This window comes from Mugil cephalus, chromosome 8 (assembly GCF_022458985.1).
Source record: "Mugil cephalus isolate CIBA_MC_2020 chromosome 8, CIBA_Mcephalus_1.1, whole genome shotgun sequence".
NCBI lineage: Eukaryota > Metazoa > Chordata > Actinopteri > Mugiliformes > Mugilidae > Mugil > Mugil cephalus.
Genome location: NC_061777.1, coordinates 25933765 through 25946613, shown reverse-complemented (window position 1 = coordinate 25946613; position 12849 = coordinate 25933765). Strand labels below are relative to the sequence as shown.

General features: G+C 40.1%; 1 protein-coding gene across 2 annotated transcripts in view; it reads left to right on the top strand.

Annotated features, from left to right (window-relative positions):
* Positions 1-12849, top strand: part of arid3c (AT rich interactive domain 3C (BRIGHT-like)) — a 61429-nt gene that overhangs the window by 1892 nt on the left and 46688 nt on the right. The gene's annotated exons all lie outside the window — the stretch shown is intronic.

Genomic DNA, 12849 nt, shown 5'->3' with positions numbered 1-12849 from the left:
ATCTATACACTCTGAGCGATTGTGGATGCTCCATGTCATCTTTTATTTATGGCGGATCATTTGCAGGCTGCCCCACAAATGTGATGTGCACATTAGCGACTGCATTAGCTGTGCACATCAAAGCAAACCCCAATGCATGGAAATGCGATTTAAATAGGGACAGAAACCAATAGCCTCAATAAAGGGACAATTGTGCGTGGAGGATGGCGAGAGTGCTCATCCTCCAATTCTTTTGTCTTGTCTTTGCAACTTTGATTAGTTATTTAGGATTGTTCTTCGCCGCATCAGCATCATCTGTGATGACTTTTATTTATGTGTTCCTTGTTCAAAATATTAGATCATCAGTAAAGCTGCTGTAGAATAATTTAAGACCCACATTTTTGTGTTTAGAAAGCGGCGTTTATTTATTTATTTTTTGCTGAAAACTCTGCATGCTTATTTTTTAATAAGCATGCATGCTCCTGGTTAAAGTAGGGCATGCGCTTCAAGGATTCCTCAGGATGTGCAGTCATTGTGGGGGTCATTTGTATGTAGTCATTCAGTGTAATGGTCATGGGACAATAAAAGGATGCTTATGGCTGCTAGGCAGACAGAGTGGAGCCAGCATAGTAAGCATGCTTAAAGCTGCAAAACAAAACCACATTTGAAGGCAGTAAATGCATCTTTGGAAATAGGAACAAGATGTGGGCTAAATATATATATACATATATATATATATGTAAAAAGAGCCTCAGTAAGGTGGGCAAATTTTAATCTGATCGGAACCAAAAATAGAGTGGTTCATGGATCACTTCTGTAGACTTCAAAAAACGTAACCAACACTGGAATTGCACATTGTTATTGTTAAAAATCTTCAGATTCTTTTTTTTTTTAACCCAACATTCTACAATACAAAAATGGTGACGGGCAGGTTTTAATGTCACAGCAGGATACGACGTGCCACAAAATCTGAATAGATGTGATATGAAAGAAATTCCTTGGGAAAACAAAAGCAAGTTTCCTGGCAGAGATAATAAAAAAGAGAGAAGCGCTGTTGCGTGGTAGTTTTGGCAGCGGCTCAAAAAAATGAAAAACCCAACGGTGTTGCACTCTGGCACGCACCCAAAAGTGCAGGGATCTCCCAGTCTGGCTGCGTGTTGTGTCTGAGTGTGTGTGTGTGTGTGGCTGAGGGGCGGCTCGTTGCCAAGCTATTACAAAACAGAAACAGAAATCCCATGCTGTCACACAATCGGCCACGCTTTCTCCCTCTTAAGAAGCGTGTTTGTGTGCAAGTGAGAGCCTGCAGGAATTTGCAAAAATATGTAGGTTTGTGTTGATGTGACATGCACATTTCAATTTTCATTGTCGAGTATTTTGAATTCCGACTATTATTATTATTATTATTATTATCATTATTATTATTATTATTGTTATTATTATTATTTTATTATATTAAAATAATGAGTTGTGACTCCTGGAAAGTTTTTGCCAAAGTAACTGAGTGCAGAGGGAGTTCATATAAACTCAAATTAGGGCAGATGTGATGTTCACTGTGAGGGGATTATGGAAGCAGACGGTAAAGTGGTATTGAAAGCATCATGCCGTGCTAAAAAGAAGGTTCAGAAATCACCCATAGTGTGTGTGCGTTCTTTTACCACTTGTTATATAGTTTTGAACAGATTTTAGGATCTTTAATAAACTAGAAAACATTCAGAAAGAACTCTATATGCTTATTTTTCCTTTTAAGCATCTTTTACTTTGCGCTGCTCGAAGGACAATGCAGATACACGAGAAAACACTGTGGTGGCACACTGTACAAACGTGCTCCTGATCCGATGTGTGAGTGAGTGGAGGGATTCATTCTTGAGCTGCAAAAGCCAAGCATTCTCAGAGAATCGTTCTAGGGTTGATTTGTTCCATTTATTTGTGTAATTTGAGCATCCAGAGAATGTATTATTGACGTTGATGGTTTGATCCAGTGAGATGTAGAGATCCAGTGAGTACAATACCAAGCTGTCTGCGTAAAGACTGATTTTATGTTCAAGGAATATGTTTTTTTTGTGTGTGGAAAGTTTTGGAATGCTCCGACCAAAGGATCTGCTGGGCCAATCAAACCATTTGGGTGGGCTTTATGTGGTGATAGACAAAAGAGTAACAGCGACGTAGTCATACATGTAGTAATGAATTTGTTTACAAGAAAAAATGCTCTGATCGGTTGTAGGATGTACTAGCAGACTCATTTTCTGATGAGAAATTAGTCTTTTTACATTTTGTCATATTGAATGATTTTTTTTTTCTTTGCTCATGCTCTGTCCTGCTTTATTTGGTTCATCGTATTGGATTTGGAGATTATGTTGCAAATGTTTTGTTTCAATTTCTGGTTTGGCTTGCTGACGCCTTTTCAGGGATACAGTGACCTATTTCCATTTGGTGTGCACACAGTTTACCCAGCGTTATCATGACGGAGGCACAGTATAGTGTCTGTCAGTGACAGGTATTTCCTGAATTTCAGTTTTGTTAATGTTCTGATGTACCCTATAGCACATAAAATTATAGAAAAAACTATTTGCTTCCTTCTTAAACAGCGTCTCATGCAAATGGCATTTAAGACATAACAGTGGTGGCAGAGGGATCGTCCTGTAGTTTAGGGCTCAACATAAAGAACTGACAGCTGAATGGTAGCATGTTCTGTTTTGTCATGTTTGGTGATGACTCACCCTAAGCTCCTTTGGTTCCACACTTGAATCTGCAGGAACTAACTTCATAAGTGCCTGTGTAAGCTACAGATATCCAAATTGATAAAATTGTCTTTTAAGATTTTTTCTCTGTCAGTGTTACAGTAGATCACAATGAAATCCAACAAAACAAGTCCTTGGTTTATATTATTGCTTAAATTCTTCACAGACACCCAGCAAAGCAAACCCAGGCAGCTTTAGACACTCTTGCTACCATCACGTGATTAACATGTCAGTATGAGGGCTTGTGTTTGGGGAGCCGCTCCTTTTTGTGGATTGTACGTCCTCCAGCTTGTTTTTCCAACAACTATAGAGAAGCGGTGGAGGAGGGAGCTCCGGCTCTGCTGGTGTATGATTTCACTCCCCTCCCCCTGCCACTCAAATCAGCCACACTGCAAAACTATCTATCTTCACGCATTATGTGGCGTACGAGGGCCTTTTAAGGCATATTTTCTGAAAATAAAATGTCACGTCTCAAAGCATTTACAAAAGCACAGGGATCTTCTTGTGAATGAGATGCTTGTGTTTGAAAAATGCTGACAATTTACACTTCACACATATTTGACTAAAAGCAGATTTTAAGTAAAGGTCAAGACTAGTTCATATGTCTTTGTCAGTGTGACGTAATTTTCTGTCTAAAAGCTCAAGCATCAGTTTTGTATAAAATGTGATATTCAAAAATGGGGCTTACACAACAAGTTAAAAGTGGTAATAATAAACTGGTAATAAGGAACAGAAAAAACGATTAAAATTATATATATATATATAATAAAAAATAGCTACAGTATATACTGTAGCTATTTTTTATTATATATATATTTTTATATGTAACACATATACTGTATTTTTTATTATATATATATTTTTATATGTAACACATATACTGTAGCTATACACACCCACACACATATATGTGTGTGTGTGTGTGTGTGTGTGTGTGTGTGTGTGTGTGTGTGTGTGTGTGTGTGTGTGTATATGTATGTCATAAAACAATCTGCCCCAGACACAGTTTGCTGAACATCATGTGGTCCAGCCAGAAGACTATTGGAATAATACTGGTGGATTTGGTGGACAGATGAGACCAGTAGAATTAGTAAAATTGTTTGGTTTAAATAAGGGGCACTGTGTTTGTAGATGAAACAACACTACATTCCAGCATCGGTACCTCATCAAGTCCGTCAAACATGGAGGTGGCATTGTCCTCGTTTGGGTCTGTTTTGCTTTTTCTGGGCCAGGACAGGTTATCTTTATTGGTCCACCAATGAATTCTGAATTATACCAGTGAATTCTAAAAGAAAATGTCAGGACATCTGTGTGGAAGCTGAGTCTGAAGAGAAAATGGGTCACGCAGCAAGCACACAAGTTGTTCTAAGAACAAAATGAATGTTTTTGAATGGACACGTCAAAGTCCTGACCTTAACCAAATAGAAACATTGTGGATAGACCTGAAGCAAGCAGTTCATGTGAGGAAACCCCCAGCATCTCAGGAGTGGTTCCGTACAGAGGAATGGGCCAAAATTCCTCCAAGCCATTCTGTAGACGACTGATAAACAGTTACTGGAATTGCAGAAAATTCTAAAGGGCACATAAACTGTAAAGCAGCACTATAGGTTGTCTTGCTAAAATAGATGCAAAGGCTGTTGTATTTTTTTCCCCTGCTCTTCCAAATATTGAAGTAAGAGATGAGGGCTCCATGGGGACATATGGGGCCCCTCATAGGGTTTTAAATATTAACTGCCAGAAGATTTGGACAAAACCAGAACATGTGTGAAAGCATGGCTGGTGATCGCCTGCATCAATCACACAAAGGGTCCACATTAGGGGTGAATTTAGCTAGTTTTACGTGAAGACGATGCATGACCTTGAATTGACCAACCTTATTGCAAACAGACTGAGAAGAATGTAAGCTATCTAGGCCTTCCTTTCAACCATTCGTATATCCCCAAGCAAGACTCATTTACAAATAGTTTAAATTATCCAGATTTAGCAGTGAGTAAATTACTCCAACAGACCATTTAAAACATTCCTTAAATTGTATGTTAGATGTGAAATCCATCTCTGATAACATGCAGGAAAACATTGAAAGGTTTCATCTTGAAAAACAATCAGCCCAATGATCTGACCCACCCTCCTCCTTCCCCATGCACCCCTGCACCACCCAATTTAATGCGACCATAAAACCTGCCGGGGACGTCCCCTTTGAAAGAGGCACATTTCTGTTGCGCCACAACTCCTTCCAATGTTATGAAGCTGTTGGAAAACCTGTGACTGAAAGTGCTGCATCAAGTAGAGCAGCCGCCGCCCCTCACCAGGTACTGCCAGTCGTTTCTCACTTTAAAGCTCCACTGGAAAATCTTCAGTGACATTCCTCGATCCTTTCACTTTGTGCTATTACAGTTATCTGATAGACTTCCTGGGGCAGAAGAGGGGGTGGGGCTATAGGGTAAATGTTCAAGCAAAAGGATGATCTGAAAACAGTTTCTGTGCTGCAAGAGCTGGATTAACAAATGAAGAATCTAGATACCCAGGCGCAGCTTGATGAGGCCTAGCAGCAAAGAGGTGGACTCTGCCTCTATCTGTGTGCCATGTGATTGACTTGTGATGTGTCCATGATTAGCCTGGAAGTCCAGATTAACTTCCCCTCCCATAAATATTTGATCCCAAAGCAGATGAATGAGGTCAGAACTGACTCAGAGGTAAGTTTTTTCAGACTTGCATATACACATTAGGCCTCTAACAAGTTAAATAATTCTACATTACTACATATTCCTTTTAACAACAGAACATTTTTGACACATCATTTTGACAATGAGTGCACACCCATTCTGTCATTTGACTCCTGGCCCCTCCGCTAGTTTGGGAACTCAGGAAGTGATGCAGCAGTAACGTCTTTTGAATGGAAAGTTCAGCTTCAAATTCCTGCCACATCAGATCAGTTCTCCACACATCTGTCTTCTTGCTGACCAGCCACACAGCTGATACAGCCAGCCTTCCACCCCTCACCAAAGCCAGACCGCACTGGATATTAAGCAATGAAGACGCAGCGTGTGTTTTCAATGTGCAGTACCTTTGAGGCTACCGTGGACTGGATTGTTGCAATGATAACACACATTTACATGATTGTCCACTTTTGTGTTAATAAGAAGATTAATAGCTCATAGCTCATATCATAATTGCTATGAGTACATAAACATACTTCTGGGAAGCTGGAAATCAGTGACCAAGAGTATCTGTAATTATTATCAATTAAACGTTTTGGCACCTTTTCTTACATTTTTGGTGTTTTCAAACTTTTCAATTGTCCGATGATCTTCTGTTGCGCTCTCACTTGTCTTTATAGGCTCTTTGAGGGTTGACATCCTAATCCATGTCAACCTCACAGATACATCCTCATGCGACTTCCTGTGCCGAGTCTCCACTGTGCCTGGATTTCGCTCTCTATCAGTGCAGGAAGGGACTTGGAATTTGTCGTGAAGTGAAATGCGGGCTCGGCACAATGTGCCATTGAGACGTACTTGTTTTTACTGCAAATGGCTCCTCTCTTTTCATTAAAGCAGGGGCAGGGTCAGCTTGTTCAAACACCCTCCCCATCCTCGATGTGGGTGTTACTTTTTAATGGCAGCGGCCTGGAATTTACCACAGCTGCTTGCAAAAGCCCCCCTCACTGTTTACGAGACCTGACATTGGGCAAACATTGCCTCACTGCTGCATATCAGACTTGCTTTTTCCATCCCTCCAGTGTTGGCCTTCAGGATCCCCATGGTGGCGTGTTATCTCGTGCCGGTATTCATATTTATGTCAGTTTGTAGATTATGTTATTACTGCAAACGTTATTAAAGTAGGTATTTGGAGGACTGCAGTACATTGATACAGTGTATCATAACATGGTTTATGGCACCTGAGTGGCCCTTAAGGAATGACTTCATATACGTATCAGCATGATATATATTGCATGTGCAGGTGTGATTTGCTGCCATTTGTAAAGTAAATAAGGTAAAGAAACATATTTCAAGTTTTCTGAAAGACAAACACAAAGCCCAGGACTGTGATGAGTCACAAGAGGCAGTGGAACTCGTAGCTTCAAAGTAGAACTAAACTTATGAGTCATATAATATATGGACAGCAGCCTACAAAACACAACTGTGTGTTTTGTTAAACCTGAATTCATTTAAGAGGAAATCAGAGGAAAACTCTTCCATTGAAGACACACTGGCAGCTGAACACCTCATCATACAAGAACTGGCCCGGCAGAGCCTCATCAATACACCACAGAGACCTTGACTTACAAACAGCTTTATTGCAGAATCTAATTTGCTAGCTCGTCGTTTGTCCATCAACGTCTCGGCGGCTCGGTCTTGTTAGCTCAGGGCAGTTACTCAAGTGCCACATGCAAATCTCAAGTCATTGACAGCACAGCTTTGATCACAGACACTGGGCTAAAAGAAAATTGCTGAATAGGCCATTATTGTGAATGCAAATGAGGCTGAAGGTCACGTATATTGAGGAATCAGTGAATTTTGTGCCCTGGATTTGTTATCAGCAGCCGCTATACGCAGGGTCAATGTAGTGGCTTTAACAGTCTTTCAGGGAAAAACATAATACTGATTACACAGGAGAAAAGATGACTGAATAGTTGACTAAATAACAAGGCTTGTTGTGTGTTTCACAGCTGTAGCAATCTACCTACTGCTGCAGTGACATTTAAATAGTTGGGTTTACATGGTGTTACTATCAGTTTAGAAGCTCAAACCGAATAAAAATGCTCCATATAAACACTGCAACAGTAATAAACCAAAACTGAATGAGAATGAGTGTTAAAGCAACCCTGTGAGAGAACTGCAACATGATCGAAACCTTAAACGTCTGCCATTGTTAACCTTTCATCTAATTTATTAATTTGTGGATGAATTTACCACAGTCTAGAATTAAGAACAACCAAAAGAGGATGTGGTTAAAGTTCTAAGGCTGTGATTATTTTTTCGATTTTTTTTTATATAAATCTATTGATTGAAAAAGGATTACTATATAGGTTTGGATTTACAGAATGTAATTCTTAAAGATGTTTTTCCTCTATTTTCTCTATCTAACTAGCATACGCTGAGTATAATTTAATTTCTAGAACTTGTGCTGATTGTAATTGGAAATACATCTATATCACCCTTTATCATCCTGACGTGAACTCCTCTTCCTGTGTTATATGTAAAGTCAGTGTCTGTTCCAAACCTCTCTTTTAACAACGGTTTGGTGTCTCTGTACATTTAAAGTTTCATTAGTAATTATTATTACTAATCTGGAGCAGATCCTGAAAATTGTGGTTTCAAATTGCCTGTGCAGCTCTGACACTGGTTGAAATAAAACAGGGTCATCGTTTCATAGATGTTTGCTGACATCACTACCATCCCCTTCTCTGATGACCCTTGCATCCCAACATCCTCAGCAGAGGACAGTATTTAAAAACCAGAGAAACACAGTTAATGAATGATGTATGTTTCGCCCTTGGATGGACTGAAGAGGCTGTAAATGAAGTTTGGTGGAGAGTTTATTTAAACCCCAAACATGAACTGAAACATGAACTGGTCGCGTGTTTTGGAAGTGAGAGGGGGGGTTTACGTTAATGCAAAAAAGGCAGAGAGGCAGAAAAAGAGATAATACACCATACTAGTTCATCTGTTGTACCTCCTGTCATAGATTAGCGTGTTTGTGCAGGTGTGTGTGCATGCACATAATACATGCCGTTACATTCCTATTGAAGCCTGAGGGGCCTCTCTGTATCAGCCCACTGCTGTCCTACACACTCACTCGTCAGATAATGGAACAGACGTGTGTTTGCAGATTAGCAGCCTTGTTGAAGTGTTTCTGCTGCCGCTGCTGCTCCAGATTGAGGGTAATCTTGACCTGTCTGGGATGATCTGCCCGGCCTGGTGGGCCACAGTTATCAGGTATAGCGTAAGTCCATTAACCTCTCTCTTAATCCCGCTCACTGAGGATTTTCATAGTGCCTTGTGAACAACTTTGCCCCTTGACATAATGCGGTGGATAGTGGGAAAAATACAAGAAGAATGACATCGACCGTGAGCAGGAAAACAAAGCAGACTGAGACAGACAGAAGGACAGGAATGAGTTACGATCACAGGAACAAACTAGGAGTTTGGATTTGTTCATAATTTGTTTTCATTTTTCTTGATGTCAGCTTTCTTTGCATGTGCTTTGCATCGACTACTCCATAGATATTTTGCATTCATTTTGATTTTTAGTACCCTTCAGTGGTTACATTTGAGGAGTGTGTGGAGTTGCCGGTCACATGGGAACTTTTATTACATGCAAGCTTTCAGCACAGTGCGCACTGGTAATTGTCATTGTCACTAATTCCTGAAAGGTGATTAAAAAACATACTGTAAAGTGACAGTGATTTCTTTCTTTGTCAGTCATTATTTTACAGTTGTACTATGACATCTTCATTCAAGGTACATTAAAAAAACATACTGGATTGGGAAAATCTAGTTGCAAATGGTAGTTCAGAGCTTCGGATTCACAAGGTCAGTAACCCCAACCCTCCGCCCCTTCCCCCAACCAGGGCAACATCATCCTAACAATAGCTTCTGGTCATGTTTCATGCCCTCCTCTCGCACCCCTGAAGCCTGACGGGAAGACAATATTCTCTCTGGCTGATAGAGAAGTGTGAGGTGACACTCTGAGAGAGCTTCCCCGATCAGTCCGCTAAGAAAGGGAAGCCATCAAGTAGAGGTGGAGACTAAGTGTCCAGTTACAGCTCACTTCAAGTGCAAGAAAATAAATTGGCAGCAGACTCCAGTATACCTGACCAATACAATGCAACAGTGACTGTAGACCTTAATGCTTTTACAACACCTGCAGGCAAACAGTAAGCACCATAGCCTGTGAGCATGTTAGAGCATTCAGTAAAGCCCAGTGTGTGCATTCATCAGGTGGTCACAAATACCACTCCCAGTGAATGTTACTGTGTCTGCTGGATTTGTAAAGCTGTATTTACAGTTAGCTCAAGCTGCATGACAGACAGTTGCAGAGCATTAGAAACCTCTTTCTGATGTTGATGTTCTGATGAGCTGGAGTGGGCTGTTTCGCACTAGTGCAGTCAGAACCATGCAGAGTTGAGAGAGGTGCTGGATGTCGTACTGTTTGTTCTTTTTGTTCTTGAGTTTTAGTCCTTCTGAGTGAACAATGAAAGATTTTCCTGGTTTTGTTATAATTTCTGTTTGTGTCTCAAAGAAACATGAGCATTGATGCTTTGAAATACATTGTTCACACGAGAAAGTCTCTGTGTTGCTATAAAAGAAAATCTGTATTAATTATAATGTCCAGGATTACAAGTTTCAGCCTTAAGGTGAAAACAGAAATGAATGACAACAAATTGTTGACCTTATCTGCTTTTCAAACTGATCGACAGCCCTGATGAAGGGCTGAGACCACAGTCACTATGTCATGAATGTATCACCTGACAACAATGAGTTGAAAGCCAGGGTGTGTTTTCTTGTACAGATCATCAACAAATGTCTTAATCTAAAGGAAACTGTTGTTTTATGGTAATCTTCAAGCAGGTCCTCTCCCTTGTATTTGTTCAAAATGTTGCCTTTAATACTTAGTTTTTAATGAAGCAGGCGTGAGAACATTTGCTTCCTTGTCACTTTTGGTCAGTTTGAACTTTTTTTTTTTTTTACAAGGAAATTTACAAGGATGAAGCTGCAATAGGGAAGGAGTTGTTGTTGACAATAAATGGTACAATGCAGCGAAAGACATTCGGACATAACCCTCTGCAGCTGAATTAATGATTGCATTGTAACGGACCGTCGCAGAGAAGATGAAGCTGGAATGTGCTGCTAGGCAGAGGGACGCCTTCAACTGCCAGTTTAGCCTGTTGTGACCAATGCGACCCGACTTCTGAAAGTGAAAAATATATGGATGGATGAAAACTGAGATATTGTGACATAAGGTCATACGCCTACCCTAATAGGAGCTATTTCACACTTTTTCGTTTGCAGTTAGCCTTTTTTTCTTAATCTGATGACACAGTCACACATCAATCACTAATATGAGCTTGTTTCATCTGTTAACTTTGAAGCGGATCATGACGTCAACAACATCAGCGAACCCTCAAGCTACATTCACATTACAAGCAGCAAAAGTTACAGCGATGTCAGATACATTGGCAACAAGTTGCTGTTGAAGTGTTCATCTGAAGCGGGGATTAGTAATCAAGCAGGCTAGCTATTGCAGTTTTTAGACAGTAGACAGTATGGGACACCTGCTCACAAGAGGACTGGGTTGGTAATAGACCATTTTTTCACCAGCTGATGCCAGCTGTTCCTACAACGAGCAACACCTCTTTGTGTTATTCTGGCCCCATCAGCTCACTGTGCAGCCTCTCCCATTCCTGGCTGCACACAATGACTAAAAACACAAATTTGCTCTAGCAGAAATACAGAACAATTACACGGATAGCGTTGGCAGTTAATTGTGTGAGGAATGTATTATCAACATGCCTGACATTCTGAGGACAAACATACACAAAGCCCGTCTGAAACATTTCATTGGCTTGGCAGTTCTTGGCTGGGAGCTTAATCAGTTCCCAACTGAGCCAATCCAGACCAATGTTACGCTGTAAAAAAAAAAAAGATGGTCAAGCTGGCTCCTAGGGTGGTAAAAATCACTGCAGCCACTGGAAACCACTTGTTCCAAAGTCCAAACAAAAAGCCTCATTAATCAGCAGTGCAGTTAATCCAACGCTCCTTACGGTTGATTTTACACCTTCACCATGTTTTCAGACTGAAGCCCAGACCAAAGGACCTTTGGTGTTTCAATGACTGGATAAATAGTGGATATCTCAATAGTTCAATAGCTCCATGTATGGATTCACAGAGAATGAGTGACACTATTCGCAAGAGGAGCTAGGTGCCAGTTCAAATCCTTAAAGAACTATTATGTGACAAACAGCACACATTCACACCAGCTTTTCACAATATTCAGCCTCAGTGATGACGTTGTTAATAATGATGACTGTTAAAAGTAAAATACAGAAGTTAAGTCTCTGAGAATCCTGTTTTAGACACTTTGTTGACACCAAGCTTTGTGGCAACCGTGTCAGCATTTGTATTTGTGTGTTTTTTTTTTGTTTTGTTTTTTTAATACAAATGAAGTCTTATTATCATACAGGTTCAGTCATTTCATACACAGTTTGGTTAAAATGGTCTGTAATCTGGTCGTAATCTGTAATTTTTGTAAACTGTTAATATAATCCCTGGTCCAGATATTCAAAATATTCTGTGAACATTTTGGAAATATCTTTCAAGATAGGAACCAAATTCATCTGTCTAGATACAAGCAAACATGACAAGATTGTACATGGTTCTGGTCTTCACTGAAAAGTTCCAGAGGAATCCCTCGGCTTGTTAGTATATGGAAATATCTTGCATTGGTCCTTAGTCCAGACCTAATACACACAATCAGTGTTTGAAATGATGGTGATGAATCGTAGACAATGTCGCAAACAAAAGCAATAAGCAATAAATACCATCATAACATATTTCCAATGTCATTTTAATTTAACATTGATAGATTAATGCCAGAAGCATGTGCTTTGTTCACGGGGTCAGAAAAGCATTCAGTAAATTCAAGCTGAAGTGCAGCTAAAATCAATACAAACTAGGTATGGTTCTTAATGTGCTTATGGATTCCTCGGTGCGAAAAAAGGAAACAGTTGTACTTCCTGTCTTTGTTTTCTTCTGTTGAGATTGCTTGAGAAAACACATTGTACAAACAGAGGAAGGCAAGCAGTGCTGCAAGAGGAGCTTTAATTTATGGTTGGCTTGGCAGGGGGCCATGGGGAAATAAGTTGGTCACTTTGATTCACCCACAACCAGGACAGTAATGAAAATGTAGGTCGTTATTAATACTGTCTCAAATGAATCCAGGTTTATAGCTTCTGGAAAGGTTTGACACAAGCAGCTATAATTCCTGACGCTTCTGAATGATACATACCACATTATCCCCTCATGTCCAGGATATGACCTAATGATGTTAAAAAGAAATCTTAATGGGTTTGTTTGCCCAGTTTTATCTCCTGTCCTATCCAGTCGCCTGACAAATGTCTCACCATAGTAAG